The sequence below is a fragment of the Choloepus didactylus genome, chromosome 17 (assembly GCF_015220235.1).
Source record: "Choloepus didactylus isolate mChoDid1 chromosome 17, mChoDid1.pri, whole genome shotgun sequence".
In the NCBI taxonomy this organism is placed as follows: domain Eukaryota; kingdom Metazoa; phylum Chordata; class Mammalia; order Pilosa; family Megalonychidae; genus Choloepus; species Choloepus didactylus.
This window is the reverse complement of record NC_051323.1, coordinates 21,113,800-21,135,690: the sequence shown is the minus strand read 5'-3', so window position 1 is coordinate 21,135,690 and position 21,891 is coordinate 21,113,800. Positions and strand designations below refer to the sequence as shown.

The 21,891-nt window shown below is 40.6% G+C and overlaps 1 protein-coding gene across 3 annotated transcripts in view; it reads right to left on the bottom strand.

Moving 5' to 3' along the window:
- Window positions 1–21,891, bottom strand: part of ADD2 (adducin 2) — a 114,839-nt gene that overhangs the window by 79,462 nt on the left and 13,486 nt on the right. The window contains exons 1-2 of one of the 3 annotated variants that reach the window (XM_037807113.1): window positions 8,787–8,807; window positions 6,380–6,515 (exon numbers count right to left, since the gene is read on the bottom strand). The exons of 1 other annotated variant lie outside the window; for it this stretch is intronic. The gene's annotated coding sequence lies outside the window, so the exon portion shown is untranslated. Of the gene's footprint in view, window positions 1–6,379; window positions 6,516–8,786; window positions 8,808–21,891 lie in introns of those variants that run through there. One more of the 3 variants, XM_037807111.1, reaches the window with a different exon arrangement.

Here is a 21,891-nt window from a genome sequence, read left to right as displayed (position 1 = left end):
ATGAAAAACTCACAGCTAACATCATACTCAGTGGCTGAAAGACTGATAGTTTTCCAATACCAAGAACAAGATAAGGATGCCCAGTCTCACCACTGTTATTTAACATTGTACTGGAAATTTCAGCCAGAGAAATTAGGCAAGAAAAATAAAGCATTCAAATTGGCAAGGAAAACATAAAACTTTCTCTATTTACAGATGACATAATCCTATATACAGAAAATCCTGAAAAATCTACAAAGCTACTAGAGCTACTAAACAAATTTTGCAATGAGGTGAAGTACAAGATCAACACGCAAAAATAAGTAGTGTTTCCATACACTAGTAATAAACCATCTGAAGAGGAAATTAAGGGAAAATTCAATTTACAATCACAACTAAAAGAATCAAATATCTAGGAATAAATGTAACCAAAGATGTAAAGGATTTGTGCACAGAAAGCTACCAAACATTGCTCAAAGAAATCAAAGACAACCTAAATAAATTGAACATTCCATGTTCACGGACTGGAAGACTAAATATTGTCAAGATGTCAATTCTACCCAAGGTGATCTACAGATTCAAAGCAATCCCGATCAAAATTCCAAAGGCCTTCTTTGTAGAAATAGAAAAGCCAATCATCAAATTTATACGGAAGGGTAAGATGCCCCATATAGTCAAAAACATCCTGAAAAAGAACAAAACTGAAGGAATCATATTTCCCAATTTTATAACTTACTACAAAGCTACAGTGGTCAAAACAGCATTATACTGGCAAAAGGAGAGACTTATATATCAATGGAATCAAATTAGGAGTTCAGAAATAGATCCTCACATCTATGGCCAATTGATTTTTGACAAGGTTCCTAGTCTACTCAATTAAGAAAGGATAGTCTCTTCAACAAAAGGTGCTGAGAAAATGGAATATCCATATGCAAAAGAATGAAGATGGACCCTTATCTCACACCATAGACAAAAGTTAACTCAAAATGGATCAAAGATCTAAATATACGAGCCAGAACAATAAAACTCCTAGAAGAAAATACAGGGAAGCATCTTTAGGATCTTGTGTTAGGCAATGGTTTCTTAGAGTTGATACCAAAAGCATGAGCAAAAAAAAAAAATAGTTAAATGGACGTCAAGTTAAAAACTTTTGTACAAAGGACTGCATCATGAAAAGTAAGAAAACTTAGAGAATGGGAATGGGAAAAATATTTGGAAACCACGTATCTGATAAGGTTTAATATCCAGAATATAAAAAGAAATCCTTCAACTCAACAAAAAGACAAACAACCCAATTTAAAAGTTTGCAAGACTAGTATAGACATTTCTCCAAAGAAGATATACAAATGACTGATAAGCACATGAAAAGATGCTCAACATCATTAGCCATTAGAGAAATGCAAATCAAAACCACAATGAGATATCATTCCACACCCACTAGAATGGCCAGTATTTTAAAAATGGAAAATAACAAGTGTTGGAGAGGATGTGGAGAAATAGGAACACTCATTCATTGTTGGTAGGAATGTAAAATTGTGCGGCCACTGTAAAAACAATTGATGCTTCCTCAGAAAGTTAAGCATTGAATCACCATATAACCCAGCAATCTCACTGCTAGGTACACACTCAAAAGAAATGAGAGCAGGGACTCGAATGGGTATTTATACACTTAGGTTCATAGCAATATTATTCACAATTCCCAAAATATGTAAGCAACCCAAGCGTCCATCAACAGATGAATGAAAATGTGGCATATACATACAATGGGATTTTATGCAACTATGAAAAGGAATGAAGCTCTGATATGTGTGACTACATAGATAAACCTTGAAGATATGTTTAGGGAAATAAGTCAGACATAGAAGGACAAATGTATAATCTCACTGACACGAAATAATTCGAATAAGCAAATTTATAGTCAGAACCTAGAATACAGGTTACCAAGGGCTGGGGTGGAGGTAGGAAAGGGGAATTAATTCTTAATTGGGGCAGAGTTTCTGTCTGGGGTGATGGTTAAGTTTTGGTAATGTACAGTGGAAATGGCAACAACATTTCAATGCAATTAACACCACTGAATTATATATCTGAGTATGGGTAAAAGAGGCAAGTTTAGGCAGTGTATATGTTGCTAGAATAAAAATTTAAATCAAAAGACAACCATAGGTGAACACTAAAGTAAATTATGGACTACAGTTAGTAGTACAATTATAATATTTTCCCATTGTAACAAAAGATACAACACTAAAGTAAAATGTTAAAACTGGAGGTGAGTATATGGGAACTCTATTTTCTGCATGATCTTTCTATAAACCTAAAACTTCTCTAATTAAAAAAATGTATAGCTTTCAGTATTTTTATAAACAAGAACGAAAATAAAATGCCTTTGCCTTCAATTTAAACATCAGAAAAATAAAATAAATCTAAGGAAAGGAAGGAATTAAGACAAACAAAAGGAAAATTGATAGATCCCAGAGCTAGTTATAAATAGACATATTCTTAATTAAATAAAGAAGTAGAATATATATAAAATTAGGAATCAGACCAGTTATATGAAATCTCTAGCATAAGAAAATTCATAGAGTAAGTTAGCGGCTGGGCAGAGGGAGAATAAGACTTATTACCTAATAGGAACAGAGAATAAGACTGACTACTTAGTAGGAACTTACTACTTAGTTTGGGATGATGAGAAAGGTTTGGTAATGAATGGAGGTGATGGAAGTACAACATTATGAACAGAATTAATGCTACTGAGTTATACACTTAAAAGGGTTAAACTGGCAAATTTTGTTATATGTATTTATCATAATAATTTTAAGTGAAAAAAAAATTACAGATCAGAAAGGGAGAATCATCAACAAGTATATAGAAAACAAAACTCTATGAGGGTGGGGGAGGTGAGAGAAAGGGGCAGGAGGAGACCACCTGTAAGCAAAGTCAGCCCAGTCAATGGGACAAAGTGTGTGTCTAGTGGGGAGGAGAATGGGGGGAATACATGTGATATTACTGGCAATAGCCTTGCTTTGGAAAATGGCTGCTTATTTCCATCAGATGTTAGCATTTAATCTGGCAACTTCTAGGGAGAGTCAGATTTTCAACAAGCCCTGTGTATGAGCAGCCTACACAATGTGCACAGTTCTAAACATAGAAAACAATCTGGTCTGGCTCTGCAGTCATTTTCCAGGCTGGCCCATCAAGCTGCACACTGCCTGGGATCAGGACGGTCGCCTCACACTAGGACTGGCTTACAAAGCTCCACTGGAACAAATTACTCCAGGGCACAGATACAATAGCGTGCCCTAAACCTTTGTGTGTAGTGAGGCTCTAGCCCTTTCTCTGCTCCCAGGGCCAGGTCAAGCCTCCTCCAAAGTGAACCCTCCCTTAAAATCTATTTGCAATACTAAGCAATCACTATTTGTTGCCCTCCTTTGGCATTTACTTAACACCCAACTCACTCACTCTCCCCCTTACTTCCCTTGCCCCTCTGACCTGCTCCTAACCAGCCTGGAGTCAGGAGGCCAGGCTCGTAACAGCTTTGCACACAAGTGTGCACGTGCACACACACACACCTCACCTCACTATGGGCTCACAGGCAACTCCATTAAGCAATTTGACATCTCCTGATCAGCAAAATAAGGATGGACTGAACTGGAAGTTTTCAATCTGTGTTCTGAGAACCAAGTGGATTCCAAAGAAATACAATGGTGGGGTTCTACAAGCACTTGATTCAACTATTTTAACTATTTGAAAGACCACAACAGCCCTGACCTTATTATTCCTAATTTAAGTATATCTCAGACTACCAATGCCTTGTGCTAGTTCTTTTCCCCGACTTGAGAATAAAGCTTCTCTGCCACCCTCTGCAGAATTGAGGACTGCCTAAATTAAGGCCCTAATTAGTAAAGTTCTAGCTGTACTGGTCATTTTTTGGAGAGTAAAGCTGTTCATGTCCACTCACACAATGTCTGATCGAGCCCACTACCTGAGAACACATTCAGGGCGCAATGGGATATGATGGATGGCTCAGTCACTGTGGCTTAGAGTCAGCTCTCGCCATGGCAAAACTAAGTTTTCGGTTTCCTTGTATAACTTTTAATATTTATGCATACTAGTTCCTTCAGGTAAGATAAGATAATTACTCTTAAAAAGAGAAATGGCCTGCTGGCTGGAGAGAGGGGATTTTAAATGATATATAACACACGTGACTACACAGGTGGAGCTCAAGGTAGAACAGGAAGTCAGACTCAACTGGATCCTACTGATTTTTCAACACTTGTTGGCTACAGAACAGCAGAAAGAGAAATGAAAGTAACGCTACAAAAACTCATTGTCAAGAAAGCACTGTAACTTTTGTCTTTGGGATTCACCTTTTAGGGCAATAAAATCCACTCAAGTCTTTGGTGGCTTCATACGGAGAAATCCCACAAAAGAGTTCTACAGCCCCTACCAAAGCATTTGAACAGTACCTAGTGAGACTAAAATGAGGTCCTTGACCGCACTTGGTAAAAAAAAAAAAAAAAAAAAAATCTTAATATTGCATAACTTTGAAAAAATGACAATACATCAGAGAAGCAGCAGCAGAACAGTACAGGACTTGGGAGAAGAGCAAAGCGCTGCTTTCCTGTGGAACCCACTTCAGAATCTAGTTGACCTCACTGTCTCCTACATTTTGGGTTCTGCATTGGATGCTTAGTGCTCAGACAGAGTGAAAAACCAAAGATGGTTGGTGGCAGAACTATCGACAATGCAATCACTGGAATCAGTGACCTTCAACGATGTAGCTATAGACTTTGCTGGGGTAGAGTGGGCCTTGCTGGATACAACCCAGAGAAAGCTGTTCAGAGATACTATGCTGGAGAATATCAATCATCTGGTATCCATAGATATCAGCTCTGGAAATCAGAAGTGCTTTCCCAGTTGAAACAAGGAGACGGACTGTGGACAGAAGGATTAGGATTTCTCCAAGGACAGAGTCCAGGCAGGGAAAATGACCAAAAAAAAAGAAGAAATGATAACCATGCAATATATCTGCAAGAAGGACACATCCACCATCCAAAGCAGCAGATTTCTTACACTGGAGAGGATCCCTTTGAACGTAATGATTTGGGAGAAGATTTCATTCATTCCACACTGACTGACATGGAAAAGAAACATTATGTTAACATAATTTCAAAAGGCTCTCAGTTATCAGTGCTCCTTATGTTGACATAAGCAAACTCGTAATGGGCATGTCATATGACTGTCATCTATGTGGAAAAGTCTTCAGAAGTAGTTCTGTCCTTAGACAATATGAAAAAAATGCACACTGGAATCTGTATGTCTGCCATTTATGTGGGAAAGACTTCACTGATAGTTCTACCCTCAGACAACATGAGAGAACACACACTGGAGAGAAATCATATATCTGCCATCTATGTGGAATATCCCTCAGTCATTGCAGTAACCTTAGGCAACATGATATAAGTCATACTGGGGAGAAAACATGTCTGCTAATCACATGGGAAAGACTTCACTAATAATACTAACCTCAGAAGACATGAGAGATCTCAAACTGGGGAGACCATATGTGTGCCATGTATGTGGGAAAGACTTCACTGATAGATTACCCTCAGAAAAAATGAAAGAACTCACACTGAAAAGAAACCATATGTCTGCCATCTATGTGGGAAAAACTTCACTGATAGTTCTACCCTGAGAAGATATGAAAGAACTCACACTGGGGAGAAATCATGTGTGTGCCATGTATGTGGGAAAGACTTCACTGAAAAATCCACCCTCAGACAACATGAAATAACTCACACTGGAGAAAAACCACATGTCTGCCATTTATGTAGGAATTCTTTCAAACTTCTCACCTTAGGCAACATGAGACAACTCACAATGGGGAGAAAACATGTCTGCCATGTATGTGAAAAAGACTTCACTGATAGTTGTCTCATGTTGTCTGAGGGTAGTGCTAACACTGGGGGAAAAAACATGTCTGCCAGCTATGTGGGAAAACCTTTAGATGCTATTCTGCCATTAAACAGAAAACACATTAAATATGTTCTGCATACGGAAGAGTCTACAGCCACAGCTCTAATCTCTAAGAAAATGAAAGAACACACACAGGAATGTAATTGTCTGTCAATGTAATCAATGTGTACATACCTTAGTTACAGTCTATCCTTAAATAACATGATCGTACTAGCCTGGGAGGAACCCTATATCTGTAATTAACCATCATAGATTTCAGCTGAGCTCCAGCCTTGGGTGTACAAGCAGAGCTCTTGTAGGGATAACTCACCAACCAGAAAACCAGGTAGAAAAGTCTTTACCAGAAGGAAGAAACTCTAGTAGAACAAGAGATAATTTTTGATGGAGTAGTTTCTCAATGAAAAAACATGAGAAATCCTTTACTTACTAAGCAACGTGTGGATTATATGTGAAGTTTCACATTGCATAAAATATTCTCTGTATATATCGAATGAAGAAAAGTCTTTGGTGGTTTTGAATTTCTTCATCAATGTTAAATTCCTTGTACTGAGGAAATATCAAACCTAAAATCAAAGTGAAAAAGTGTTCAGCTGGAGTTCACATCAGGAATATCAGACAGGGAAAAACATCTAACAAGAATGCTTTACAACAAAATTCAGTCATGAATTCAGAGTTTTCCCTAATAACTTATTAATGAAAAGTAAATTAAAATGTAGGATGGTGAAGTGATCTGGGACCGCTGAATTCAGAATTTTGTAATGAGTCATAGGCAAGGAAAATAAGAGTTCTTTTCAATAGATTAGTACTTGCAAATACTTATGAAGTAAAATCTGTGGCTGAAAATTCTATAATGTTGATAAGCTTCTATTTTTTCATAGAACTCTGAACATGAGGTCTAGGTTAAATCAGAAAATAACTGTGAATGTTAACTGAAAAATATATAACCCAAGATGATGTGTCCTAACTTTCATACACTATTAACAGTTATGTACACAACAATAATGAACAGAATGTAGATAAACAGATAACTTGGGAGTCATTTCTGGTGAGAGACATTTTTCTTTTACAATGTCATTATTGGTCTTGTAACTTAAAATGGAATTAAAATTAAATTTAAAAATAAAAAAAAAATGACAATACACATAAAACATTACCCATGCAGAAAAAATACATGCTCTCTGGGAAGAAGCTAATTAAATCCTATGCCATGGACCCTGTCATGTGTGTTAAATGAGAAACCTGCTTCAAAAATACTAGTACTGCTGTCTGACAGCCTAGTCCACAGGAGAATCCAAGACTCAGTGTTGAATGTAGCTAAGTAGATCAGAAGTACTACCGCAGCGGCACATATTATAGATTTGGGTTCCAAAGTCCATCAAATAAGGCCAAAATTGGCTGAAGCCAGACTTATCCTTGAGCATCTCCTCAATGGCCATGAAGATTAAACATGGTTTTGTATGTGCCACACCCTCACTGTCACATGCATGCTGTTTCTCCAGAGTTGAATTCCCTGGAGATAAGTGTGAGCCTAAGGCACCTTCTCCTCTGTGGGAAATGGTCAGCATTTCACTAAAGAGGCTTTTGTACACGATAGTCACTGGGGTAATTTACAAGGGAGATTACCAGGTTCCAAGCACTTAACATTTGTTCAAGGAGAGAACATTTTATTTTAGGGGCTTGGATCCATTTCTAACACATCATCCTAGAAGTTTAAAAATTCTGGAAGATTTGTCAGGGTTCAAAAAAAAAAAAAATGGAAACAGAGGCCTTCAGGACTGACAGCACTGACTGTGGCATACATATAGTCATCACTGTGTATGGCAGAGAGGAGCAGAAGCCATTAGGAAGGAAGCAGTCAAGCTTTTAATTTGCCAAGCAAATTAAGACACTGTCTTCAAATGGCTTGCTTTTCAGAATCACTTGTAATACTTCAGACAGTGAATTCCAGAACATTCGTTTTTCATTACAAAGTTTACTGGCCATTTCCCAAGTCAAGGTGTTGATATAAATATTTCATATGAGACAAGAAATTACTCTGAGTCTTAGCTAGACATCGTTGAAACATAAGACTGCCCTAAGATTGAGAAAATCTTCTTGACCAGTAGAGGGAAGCGAATTGAAAAAGTTTCAGTGGCTGAGAGATTTCAAATGGAGTCAAGGTCACTCTGCAGAGTATTCTTATGTGCTATATAGTTATCTGTTTTTAGCTTGTAGTGTATTGGACTAGCTAGAAGGAAATACCTGGAACTGTCCAACTGCAAAGACGATTGTATAACTATGTAGCTTACATGGTGTGACTACGTGATTGTGAAAACCCTGTGGCTCACACTCCCTTTTATCCAGTGTATGGATGGATGAGTAGAAAAATGGGGACAAAAATTAAATGAAAAACAGGGTGGGATGGGGGGATGGAATGTTTGGGGTGTTCTTTTTTACTTTTATTTTTATTCTTATTTTTATCTTTCTTTGGAGTAGTGAAAATGTTAACAAATTGATTGTGGTAACGAACACACAACTATATGATGGTATTGTGAACAACTGACGGTATACTATGGATAATTGTATGGTATGTGAATATCTCAATAAAACTGAATATAAAAAAAAAAAAGAATGCCCTAAGCTTGCCAAATTTTTTGATATTTTTAATAAATAAAATGAGCTTAATTTGGCAACTTAGGGTCACAGTATTAAATGTTTGGATATAATGTTCCAAACAAAATACATTTGACTATTTTAAGACTGAGTAAATATATGACAAATAAGGAGCTAAGAAAAATCTTAACAGCATTGTTGAACTTTTCAGTGTTAAAAAAGCAAACTGAAGAATTTCTTACCAAAAACTGAAGATTTTAATTGGTTGAGGGGCTCATTCCATCAACTCCAACCCAACAGAACACTTAACAGAGAAAAAATGAACATAGTTGTTGGATGTCACCAGCAATTCAACTTTGAGGAATAAAAGCATTCAGCAAACACTTTATGTACAAAATAAAGGAAGTGGCAAGCAAAAATAAGGCAACATCCCTGCAAGAATGGAAATTGGTCTGGTGCAGGTAACAGGCACTGATCAATGATCAGGAAAATAGCTGTAACAGCACCTGGAATAGGTCCTATGATAGGAAAACAAACAAACAAACAAACAAAAAAACTACAAGGCCAGAAATGCCTATGATTGGAGAATTTGACCTCTTAGTAAAGGGGGTCAGAGACAGCATCCCTGAGAGAGTAACACTTGAGCTGGCATTGTAGAAGAAGCATAAGTCAGCAATGAAGCAGAAAGTGTTCTGGTGAAGGGCACTAGCATATTCAAAGGCCCAGGTACAATCAAAGCATGGTGAACAAGAGAGCTCAAAGAACAGGTAGCATGGCCAGAGCGAAGCCAAGAAGCTTAGAGAGGCCCATGGGGGTGGCCGATGGGAGCCAAACTGTTGGGTCAGATTCATCCATTTATTCATCATTCAATCAGATATTTACTGAGTGCTTTCTATGTGTCACACAATATTCCCAGCACCCAGGGAGATAACACAATGGACAGGTAAGGATCCTGTTTTCACAGAGTTTACATCCTAGGTGGATAACAGCACACTTTTTAAAACTCAGAGAGTGATAAGAGCTATGAAGAGAATTTAAACCACCATAGTAATAATTGTTTCATGCAAGAAACATCATTGGATGCTAAAACTAGCGGGCAAAAAAAAATGTTATAGCAAACAGAATGTTTACATAGTCTCAGAGAAAGTCTCAAAGTAACTCCCCAAAAGATACTTAGCAGTTACAAGAGATAAACAGTAACCTTACAGTGCAGATGTCTGGCAGACACCACCTTGATGAAGGAAATCTGCCAGGATGCACGAAGAAGAACCCAGCAGCGTTGCTGTGGTATTCCTTCCAAAAATGCAAGATCTGAACCTAAACATGAGAAAACATCAGACCCATCCAAACTGAAGAATATTCTGCAAAATAAGTGGCCAGAGCCCTTAGAAAATGTCAAGGTACAAGAGATAAAGGCTGAGGATGGTTCCAGACTAAAGGAACCCACAGAGGCATAATCCCAGATAGAATACTGGGCCAGGAAAAAAAATGTTTCTTTTTGCTATAAAGAATATTGGTGGGACAACTGGCAAATTTTGAATTAAGGTCTGTGGATTAAACAATTGTATTGTACTGATGTCAGTTGCCTGGTTTTGATAACTGCATATGTTTATACAAGATAATGTCTTCATTTTTAGTAAAATACAGAATTTAGGGGCAAGTGGGCAGTATCTCTGCAATTTAGTCTCAAACAGTTCAGGGGGAAATATATAGAGATACATGTGGTGAAAGAGAGGGGAAAAAAAGAGAGAGGATTCACCTCTAAAGAAGAGGTTCTTACTTAGGTAGAGATATAAATGTTAAGAAGAAACTGGCCAAAAGAGACCCCATGAAAGGGTATTTCAGGCAGAGGGAGCACTTAGCACAAAGGCCCCAAGGCTGGAAAGTACTTGGTGAGTTAGAGGAGAAGAAAGAAGTCCGGTGAGGCTGTAGCTGAGCAGGTAAGGGGGAGGGTTTTATGAGATGGGAGCAGGGTGCAATTTTGCCTTTTTTTTCTGAGAACAGGAAGCACTAGTGAGTTTTAAACAGGGGGATAAAAAGGTCTGATTTGCATTTTGAAAGCTCACATCAGCTGCAGCATGAAAAATAGACTAGGGAGGGCACAGACAGGCATGGGGAGACCAGACAGAGCCACTGCAGATATCCCAATGAAACAATGGGGCTTGGACTCAGGGCCCGGGGGAGGAGGAGAAAAGTGTTTCAATGGTTTGGGGGATGTTTAAGAGACAAAATTGAACAGGACTTGGTGGTGGCCTGGAGGTGCTCTCTGGCTCTCTTCTTTCAAGCTTTGGATCAGTTAACAAAACTGAACCTAAGATCTCAAGGTGAACTATTAAAGTTCCCACCCACACTTCATCCTGGCTAAGGGGTTTTTTCATCCTTGTTCCTTATTCCTACAACCCATTTCCAGACAGTGCCAAAAGATAGTGAATCAGAGACTGAGCAGGTTTACACTGCGGGGAGGAAATGGTACTTCAAGGTGCAGGCGGCCAGTCACCTCCCGCGACCCGGGCCATTTCTCTGAAGCACACATGGTGTTTCTAACATCCCAGCACAAAGCAGGGAAATGCCATTGCAGATCCCCACCCAAAGCCAGACTGCAGCCTCAGAACAAACCCTCCCAGGGGAGCAGCTGTCTATTCTAACCGGTAGATTGCCTGCCCCTTTCTTGAGAAAGCACAGATGCTTCTTTATACGACATCCAATTACTCTGAGAATGTCACCATTTTTATGATTAATCAGTTGTACACTCAGGGACATATGTGAAGGAGATATCCAAGGACAACAAAAGACCTGCAGAGAGATTTATTGGGTCCAACCCCTGTAGCCAACAGAGAAACAGATTAACTATATATTAAATAGCCTAATATATATCAATGCCCAAATAAGAACTGTTTTAATCTATATTCACTGTGAAACAAATTTTTAAAACCTATAGGTTATATAAATGATAGAGAAAAGTTGTAATTAATAGATACAACCTCGACAGAACTCAAATAAGCTAGTGAGCCTGGTACCTTTCCCGTAGCAATTGTAATTGTCGCTTATAAAATAGCAACCATAAATGAGAGCTTTTGTGTTTAACAGGATTCTTCCAAGAAGGAATCCAACCAAGGAGAATTCCAACTTGCTTTGTGAGGCCCAGCTCAAGTGTCCAGCCCTTGATGAAGTTCTCTCTGATCTTCTGAGCAGAATGAATCGGTCTCTCCTCCCAGGCTTTATAGCTCTCATCACTGGGTAGTGAAATTACTCAGCATGGTAAATCACTCATGGATCTCTTGAATTCTCACCATACACAGCACATGACTAAGTTTCTCATTCTGGAGCCTTTGGGAAGATGCAAATATTAAAAGCACTCATAGTAGAGCTGACACCTACTGACACTTACGGAATGGTTAATGGGGCCAGGCACTAACCATGCTTTAACTTCTTTAATCCTCACAGTAACCTTAGCAAAGCTGGTACCACCAAGCCAAGGAAACTGAGCAACAGAGAGGTGATGAGACATGTCCAAGGTCACACAGCTCTAAATGGGTACAATCAGCATTTCACTCAGGCTGACTCCGCCACCTCCCAAGTGAAGTAGGATGGGAAAACACTCACCTCGGGGTCAAAATTGCCAGATTCAAGTCTGTATTTGGCAGTTTACAAGCTATGTAAGCCCTGGGATACTCACTGGGTGCCCTAGCTTCTAGGATTTCCCTGTCTCCCCAGAGTTCCAGGGCTCATCCCCGTTTACCAGGACAACAGCAACAGCCCCGGACTGGGCTTCCCACCTCTGAGGCACAGCCTGGGGCTGCCAGATCAGCCTCTGAGCCTCAGACATGTTTTAAGATGCACCTATGTGGGAATCATTGCCCTCCTGATGTCTTCACTCCTCAGTTTTTCAAGAACAAAAGAGGCACTGGGCTAAGTGCTGGGGAAAAAGCAAACTTTTAGCAAATGGTCCCTGCACTGCAGGAGCTGAGTGTCCAACAGTAGATTCAAACAGCAAAGCCAAGCCTCAAGATTTCAACCCAGTGCTGTATGGTAAGTGCTTTCTCATCATGCCACAGCACAGTGGCTCAGACAAGAGAAACCTCTTCCTGTCTTCTGCCAAATGACTTTTCCTTATACCTTCTGCACACATTTTGTGCTCCAGTGTCTCTTTATGGGTCAGTGACTTGAAAACCATGTATAATTCCAGACTGACCTTTCTGAAACATTACTCAGTATAGACAAATCATTGTCTTTGCACTCGGGGTGGACTATAATTTGAAATTCAGATTTTTTATAGTAGGTCAGCTATCACAATGGTCCAAGGGCATTCATTCCTTTCAGCTGCAGCATGTAGAGATAAGGCCTGTGATATGCACTTTCTTGGAAGTTTATAATGACATGAAATTTTAATGGTTTTAGAAAACCCTTGACATGTTTTTCTGACATGAAGAACAGGTGTTTTGACATCCTGTGTTGGTTTATCCACCAACATCCAGGAAAGAACTTGCATTCCTAACTAGGTAAAAGATGGAGAATGGTACAATACACACAGCTGTTTCTTACCCCGTGCCAGCATGCTCCCCTTGTTCACTTCTGAAGAATATTCCAGCACTCAGGTTTGATGACATAGATGCTTTATATAGGTCCCTCCCTCCTCCTCACCCCGAGTCTCCAGAGGTAAGGTTAGAAATATCACATTCAAGCAGAGGTAAAAAGGAAACCTTTCTGGAATCTGTCCTACATTATTATCTACTGTATTAGTCTGGGTAAGCAAGGTTATGCTGCATAACAAGCAGTACCAATTTTCTCACAGTACATATCCCTCATGGATTGGCTGTGGCCCTGCTCCACCAGGTCTTCACTCCAGGACACAAGCTGACAAAATAGCCATTATGTGGGATAGCGCCAGTATTGTGGGTTGAATTGTGTCCTCCAGGAAGAGGTGCTCAAGCCCTGACTGCCAGCACCTGTGAATAGGACTTTATTTGGAAATAGTACCTTGATTACCTCTGCAAAGACAAGATGAGGTCATAGTGGATTAAGGTGGGCCCTGAGACCTATAAGACTGGTGTCCTCATAAGAAGAGGGAAATTTGGACACAGGATCAGAGACACACAGGAAAAGACAGACATGTGAAGACAGAGGCAGAAACTAGAGTTCTACTGCCACAACGCAAGGAACACCTGGGGCCACCAGAGGCTGGAAGAGACAAGGATCTTCCCTAGAGCCTTCAGAGGGAGCATGGCTCTGCTGACATCTTGATTTTGGATTTCTACCCCCCTTAAACATTTGTTTTAAGCCACCCACTTTGTGGTAGCTTGTGACAGCAGCCACAGGAAACTAATACAGCCAGTTTCGATGCAGTGGGAAATGGAAGTGTTACAGAATATGAACAGACCCTTAAAGCTTTTACTTGGAGGTGACAAACATCACAATCACTCCCATTTCATAAGCCAGTGCAAATGGCATAGTCAAGGCTGACTGTAACAGAGAAAGGATGTACAGTCGTCCCTTAGGGCAGGGAGGGCACTAAAGAGGGAGAAACTGAAAAGTTTGATGGAACAGCACTACAATTTACAACAGTCACCCTTCTGGTCTCTAGCTATTCCATCCCTCCTCCTCCCAAGCCTGACATCAGTGGGCCAGGGAAATATAAGCCTCCCCCAAGGAAAGCTGTATTAATATTTTGAATAAGAATAATACAGGCTTTCACATCTTTCTTTAGTTGTATGTACTATGTGCTAGGCAACAATGCTAAATGCACAAACGTTTCATCTTAGTAATTCCTTGACAACCCAATGGTGAAACGTTGTCCCCATTTTACAGAGAAGGAACAAGTTCAGAAAACTTAAATATAGCCAAGTTATAAAGCTTGTAATTGATTGAGTCAGGAACCCAGACCTGTCTGACTCCAAAGGCACCAAACAGAATTATATCTCTGTGGCTTACATTGTTGTAAAATTGAATTAGGTCAATATTCGAGAGCTCTTTAAGCTTCTCACCAAAAGGTACCCTACATAGCTAACGTCAAAGTGCTTCACTGGACGCTATTTGGGGGGGGGGGGGGTTGGAAATTAGCATTATGTACTATACACATCATGACAAACAAGTTTGTGCTGTACATTTGACAACACTATCACTTCTAAATTACATTCTCATTTTCCATGGAGGCGAGAATGTCTTCTTTGAATGTTTTTAGAATAACTCTTTCCTTCTGTCCAGTAAAATCTGTTTATGAAAGCAGTGGACTACCATAAACAATAATGCAAAACAACCTTGCACATATCCGTCCTCTTTCCACATCCAGCACAGGCTATAATTACTCTTTAGTTTTTGCCAGTCTGCTGAGTAAGAAATGGTATCTCAATGTTCATTTCCTTTACAAATCCCTAACCACTAGTGAGGTCGAACATCTACTCACATGTTTGTTGACTAATGAGATTCCCTAGCCAGTGAATTGCCTATTTCTCAGCCCACTTCTCCACTAGTGTGTTTGTCTTTCATTACCTCCACATCTTCCTTGTAAAATCCACCACACTGGACATGATCTCCCCAATGTGTCTCCCCCATTAAATTCCTTGAGAGCAAGGACAGCATCTGTTTTATTCATCTCTTCTATTCCCAGACCAAACACAGCTCCTGACCTCCTGTGTGCTCACAATATTTGTTGACTAAAAAGGGAAAATGAAGCCTTCTCAACCGTCAGGGAGAATTTGGATTAATCAGATGTGGGGCTCTGTCCGTACCATCATTAGCACAGGCATGATAGCTTACCATGGTCACAGAACCTCAGATTCCTACAGCTGACGGATTTGGTCTCAGAGAGCCACAAGTCAAAGTACACTTGAGACTAAGTCATACTTTTTATTGGCTGTACTAGGCTGGATCAGGAGGATGCTGAGGGCCGTTTCAGCTTACTTAATATCAAGTTTTCCTGAGCTCTACAGCCATCCTGGCTGGCCCTTGGATTTTACTACCTCATTGGTGGACTAGGAAGAGAGGACATATTTCTACCCTAAGACTCAAAACAGGTTGACTCTCAGCTCCATGCTTCCTCCCCCTCGGGCCCCCATCAGTTCACAAGGTAGATGATGCCAAGCTTCTTTCCCTTGGCCTTGTGTGGCCTCTCTAGCCAAACAAGGTAAAAGAGGGAGAACTGAAAGCAGGTGGACGTTTTCTTCCAGGGCCCTTTTATCTGCATCTGTTCCTTCCCAGGAATGGAGGCATAAGCGTTGGCTACCCTGGTGGTTAAAATCTGTGGCCACAGTGGTGATCACTGAAGACCTCTTCCATGTACAAGCTCTCCTGAAGTATTTATTCTACAGCATCCATTGTCTCTAAGAAGGTGGAAGCCTGTCTCTCAACTGCTTTAAATGTTGGCCAGGAGAAAAGGCATTGCTTCTACAATGCATTCAGAGAATATTACTTTAAACGTGGAAGTTATGTATTTAGGAAGGTCTAGAAAGGACAGTTTCAAATTCCATTAGAGCACATTAAAGAAATGATGTTAGCTTATGATACAAAGACATCAAGCCATTATTAATTTAAAAGGCACTTGGTGTAGCATGTGCCCATACAAATATGGGCACTCAAACTGGTTGAGTTGTACTCAGCTAAAACGTTTAGCAGGATTGGACTTGGAGGCTGATGCTAACCACTTGGACTTCTACAGGAAGCACACTCTTGTGAAGGACAAGTGTTTAATGAGCAACCTCCCAGTCACCACCGTTGCCTAGACACCAGCTGCCTAGACAATAGTTAACTACCTTTCTTTCCTAATAGAACTCCAATTTTGCTAGAGGTACAACATACCCAACCAAACAACTGCATTTCCCAACCTTCCCTAAAGCTAGAGGTGACCACTTGATACAGTCTCAGTCAAGGTGTAAGCAGATACCTGCTGCAAATGTCTAAGAAAGTCCATTTTCCTGATCAAAGTGCTACCCCTTCTCCTTCACCACTTCCTCTTCCTTCTCCCTGTCTAGAAGTTGGGTCTGTAAATGGAGTAGCTGGTTTGTGAATTTTCATAAGAAAGGACACCACCTGCTAAGTGTGGCAGAGCAGAGACACAGAAGGAGCCTGGAAGGTTGGTGCATCACAGGCCCCTGCACCAGCCTTTACCTCCCAGGTGAGGGAAATAAACTTCTATTTAGCAAAGTCCCTGTGGTTGGGTTTCTGCCTTATGCAGCTGGAGGAAATCCTTAACCAGCAGAGTGTTAGACACAAGATTTCCTTGTCCAACATGTTTGGGAATCAATAGGGTAAACACAAATCCTTGTTACAGGACCTCTCCAAGCCTTTTTATCCAAGATGCCCAATGATTCTCCAAGAGGAGAGTTCAGTGTCTCCCAATTTTTTTTGACCGTGTAAGCTTTTATTTCATATTACATCTCTTGGGAATAGTGTTCTACTAAATATGCTTTGGGGAACAGTGCCCCAAGTGTATTTTCTCTCTCTCTCTCTGGATCCAAAGAAACAACATGCATTTGTAGGACATACAAGCATACATTCTTAGCCAACGTTTTATATAAAACTTGATCACTGACTCACAGTTGTGTTAACTTTTTCCAGCACCCAGGGACAAGAACTTAGGGTCAAGCACTGAAGTCTGTTTGCCCAGAGCACTTACCTTCTCCTCACCCATTCCCCCTACCATATCTTAGATGTTATTTCTGCCTCTTTGCCTTGGAATCAAACATCTTGGAAGCTCCGGCATTAAACAAGGGAGAAGTTGACATTAAAAAGAAAAGTCCTGAAAAATCATTTTTCAGAAATCCTGGATTTGCCATTAGTTATCTGCCTGGCCTTGGGTCAATGCCTTCCCTTTCTCAGCTTTATCTGTCTGATCTCTATAACTGAGGGGTGGGCAGGAAGAAATTTCAGTGGGAACATTTTTTTTATGTATGTAACATCTGACGAATGTTAAAGACAGGCAGGGCTGGGATGAAAAGTCAAAGCACCAGGCCCTCACTGATGCAGAGGATTCCTTCTGAGCTTTTCTGAGTGCCTTTTTATATAAGAATCTTACTTTCCAGAATAAGACTTCCTAGGGTAATTCTTTGAACTGAACTAGAGAAAGGCATACAGAAAGGGTGCTCTGCATGCCTTGGTGTATTGAGAATTCTAAACAAGAAGACTGTTTAGAGGGGGATGTAATAGAAATTATCAGGACAAAAATCAGTGTATGTAGCCCTCTCTTACCCTTAAGAGAAACTCACACTTTCAGAATTAGGTTAATTATTCACATTACAAAAGATCTTTCCTAAAGATATCCTTTAAAGTAAACATCATCAATTATTTCCTTAACATTCTCTTCTCCAACCTAATCAACCCAAGTTTCTTTAAACTTTCTTCATATGAACTAGTTTCCACCTGCTTGACCATTTAAGATGCTTTTTCCTGAACCCCAGGCAGTTCTCACCACCTTTGTGTGATGGTCAGCACAGGGCACAACAGTCTCAGAATGGTTCAACACAAAGGACACTTAGGAGAATACATACCAGATCTTGAATGTTATTTCTCAGTATATCTCACAGGCTGTCAGAAAATGCAGTGATGTAATGAAAAATAAAAAGAATCACTGCTTTTTTTTTTTAAATCATTTTATTGAGATATATTCACATACCACGCAGTCATACAAAACAAATCGCACTTTCGATTGTTTACAGTACCATTACACAGTTGTACATTCATCACCTAAATCAATCCCTGACACCTTCATTAGCACACACACAAAAATAACAAGAATAATAATTAGAGTGAAAAAGAGCAATTGAAGTAAAAAAGAACACTGGGTACCTTTGTCTGTTTGTTTCCTTCCCCTACTTTTCTACACATCCATCAATAACTAGACAAAGTGGAGTTTGGTCCTTATGGCTTTCCCAATCCCATTGTCACCCCTCATAAGCTACATTTTTATACATCTGTCTTTGAGATTCATGGGTTCTGGGTTGTAGTTTGATAGTTTCAGGTATCCACCACCAGCTACCCCAATTCTTTAGAACCTAAAAAGGGTTGTCTGAAGTGTGTTTAAGAGTGCCCACCAGAGTGACCTCTCGGCTCCTTTTGGAATCTCTCTGCCACTGAAGCTTATTTCATTTCCTTTCACATCCCCCTTTTGGTCAAGAAGATGTTCTCCGTCCCACGGAATCACTGCTTTTTGCAAGGACATACACGACACAACGTCTTACTAGGGTGCATTACAATATTGTAATTAGACAAATATTTTTTATGTTTTAAATGTGTATAGCCCTTGTCATCAAATGTTTGAGGAAGCCACAGAGGCTATAAATTTTATAACATACACCCTTTGGACATTTGTCTGTGGGCATTTTCAATGTAATTTGCACTTAGCAAGGACAGACATCTTAAAATATGATACTGTCTCACTAATTCTCTAAGCATATCAATAGCACTAGTGACTATTGTATTTATAACAAAGGAGAAAAATAAACCAAAAGAATGAATCGGGGTTAAGTGGTAAATCATAGGCCCAGCTAAGTGTAGTTGTAAGTTATGAAGTTAATCTACACAAATATTTACTTTTTGCCTATTATATGTCCATTCTTCTCACCCAAAAGAGATTAATAATAGCATCTACCTCATGGGGTTGTCATTATGATTAGACTTTATATATATACATATCATTAACAAAGAGCTTAACAAGTAGGAAGTAATCAATGTCTGCTACTGCTGTGATTGTAGAGCCAAGTGGAAACACTGGGGATATGTTTTGGATGATTAAGCCAACGGAATTTGCTGATGGATTGGATGGTAGAGGGAAGGAAAGAGAAACCAAGGAGACCACCAAGATTTTTGGCTTGACTGACTGGGATGATGTAAGGAAACTGCAGAGAGAAGTAGCTATGAAGAATGAAATCAGGAGCTCTAACTGGGTCACTTTAAGCTTGGTGTAAGACACCTATGGACATCCAGGCGGGAATGTTAAGGAGGTGGTTAGGTAAGTCCACAGCCTCACAACTCAAAGTATGATCTAAGAACCAGCAGCAGCAGCAGCATCTGGGCCCTTGTTAGAAACGCAGAATTTCAAGCCCTGCCCGTACCTGCAAAATCTGCATTCCCCCAGATGATCCTTTGCACATTAAAGCTTGAGAAGCACTGAACTAGAGTTCTGGGGAGACAGACTGCAGACCTGTCAGCACACAAATGCTGTCTAGAGCCAAGGCCTAGACAAGCTCTCTCAGGCAGAGAGTGTGTGTAGAGAAAACAAGGTGAACCCCGGGCAGAGCCACTGGGCTCTCCCTCACTTAGAGTCCAGAGAAAGAGAAGAGAACCACAAGCATAAGGAGCAGCCAGTGAAGCAAAGAGAAAACCAGGAGAGTGAGGTGTCACAGAAGGCAGAAGAATTGAATGTTTCAGGAAGTGGTTAACTGTGTGGAATGATGCTGACAGGTTGAATAAGGTAAAAACAGAAAAGGATTAGATTTGGCAACCAAGGGCAATGACCTTGACAAGAGCAGAGTATAGGAGCCCAAGAGTAGACTGTGGGGAAGAGGAAATAAGAGTGAACAAAAGCAACTCTTCCAAGGAGTTTTGCTGAGAAGATAGAGAAATAGAGCAGTAGCTGGAGTTACTTAGGTAGGAGAGACTAGAGCAAGGCTGAATGCCGATGGGAACATTGCAATTGAGAGAGGGATGGCAAGGAGGAGGGGAGAGAGGACGGAACTAATGAAGCAGTAGGGAGACGAACCAGTTCCTGGAGTAGTGTTTTTGAGAAGGTGACAAAGACAGGGCCCAGAGCCCAGGGGAAAGGATGGCCTCTGATAGAAGCCAGGCCACTTGATTCAGAGCAACAAAGGGGAAAAAAGGTACAGATGCAGAGAGGCGAGCAGATTTAGCAATAAGTTGGTAAGGGAGCTCCTGGCTCATTCCTGTAATATTTCTCAGGGAATTCAGAGGCAATGTCACCAGCATGGTAGGAGGGAAGGAGATGTGGAGAAAAGAAGAATTACTCATTTTGGGAGAGTGGGAAAGTTAACGCCCTTGGGATTGCCAGGTAGTGTGGGATACTTTGAGCTTCTTGGTTTTTTTAAATCCATGCTCTTCTATACCATGCTTCATTCCTCAAAAAATGTCCTGTTCTAAGGCATACAACCGTGAATCAGCAGAAAATACATCTCCATCAATTCTCATTATTCCTGAAAGCATTTGATTACATTAAAGGTCACTACAAGCAGAGCAAAGCCAGACAAGGCATCACCTTGGAGCCAATGCCAAGATGATGATGAAAAAGGACACAAGCCTTCCATCCCCTCCACAAGATTTACGGCTAGGGGCAGGCGGGGTGCAGGAATTAATGACATGAAGACAAGATGCCTCAAAAGAGGGAGTTTTTCCTCCTCCTCTTAAAATTCACAAGAACGGCTAGGAGGTCCCTTATGAGACTAATACTTGGGTAAACACCACCAGATACTGTTAATTGCTTTTAATTGGGTTTTGAATGAACCTAGTCAATAATGCCTCCTCAGTTACCTTCATTTCTGCTTGGAAACCAATCTCACTGAACAATCACAGAAGTCTGCAGAGTGCTCACAATCCAGCTGCATAAAGCACATTTCTGTGATCCAAAACTCAAAAACCCCTAAAGCCAAGCTCACTCCTGGGCATACTGCTTCCCGCAAGCACTGTCCTGGGCAGTTGGCTAATCTCCCACATCCCCACATCTCAAGGCCTGGACATGGGGTAGAGAGCCTCCTTGTGCCCTACAGCTACCTCCATCTATTTTCCCCCCTTCAAAGACCCCATCGCCTGGGAAGCACCCATCCTCAAAATTGAATTCCCATCATACCCCTTGCAGCTGTCCTCCACTGCTCTCTCCCAGTCGCTCCCCTCATTTGCTGATGATTTCAGCTCCCAGTTGACCATCTTCCTCTCCATCACTATCCTTACCAATTCCTCATGGTTTCAACATCTACACAGTGACCCACCCAGGAGCCAGACCTCACATTTCCTTGGCCTCTGTCACATCGACTATCTTCTTCCACTCCAGCCTCAGTCACCCACCCCCATGGTCACATACCCCAGATCTTGTCATCATCAGTAAGATCACCACCTCCAAAATCGATTTCAACATCCTACTCCTTGGCCATCCCCTCCAAGCCTATTTACTCTGGTAGCCCTGCTCCAGCAATTCTCTGATGTTTCCAAAGAGACCACCTACTCTTTTTCACTCTCCCCTCCACCCCCACCCCAACCTCCACATCCCTCCTTACCTAGCTTGAATCAAATAATCCAACTGGGTAACTATTCCCTGCAAAACATCTAATTCCACTGCTTCTCTCTCCCTTCACTGTTCACACCTGGCAGAGCCTCCTCTTGGTTAAAACCAAGATCAACTCACTCCCAATC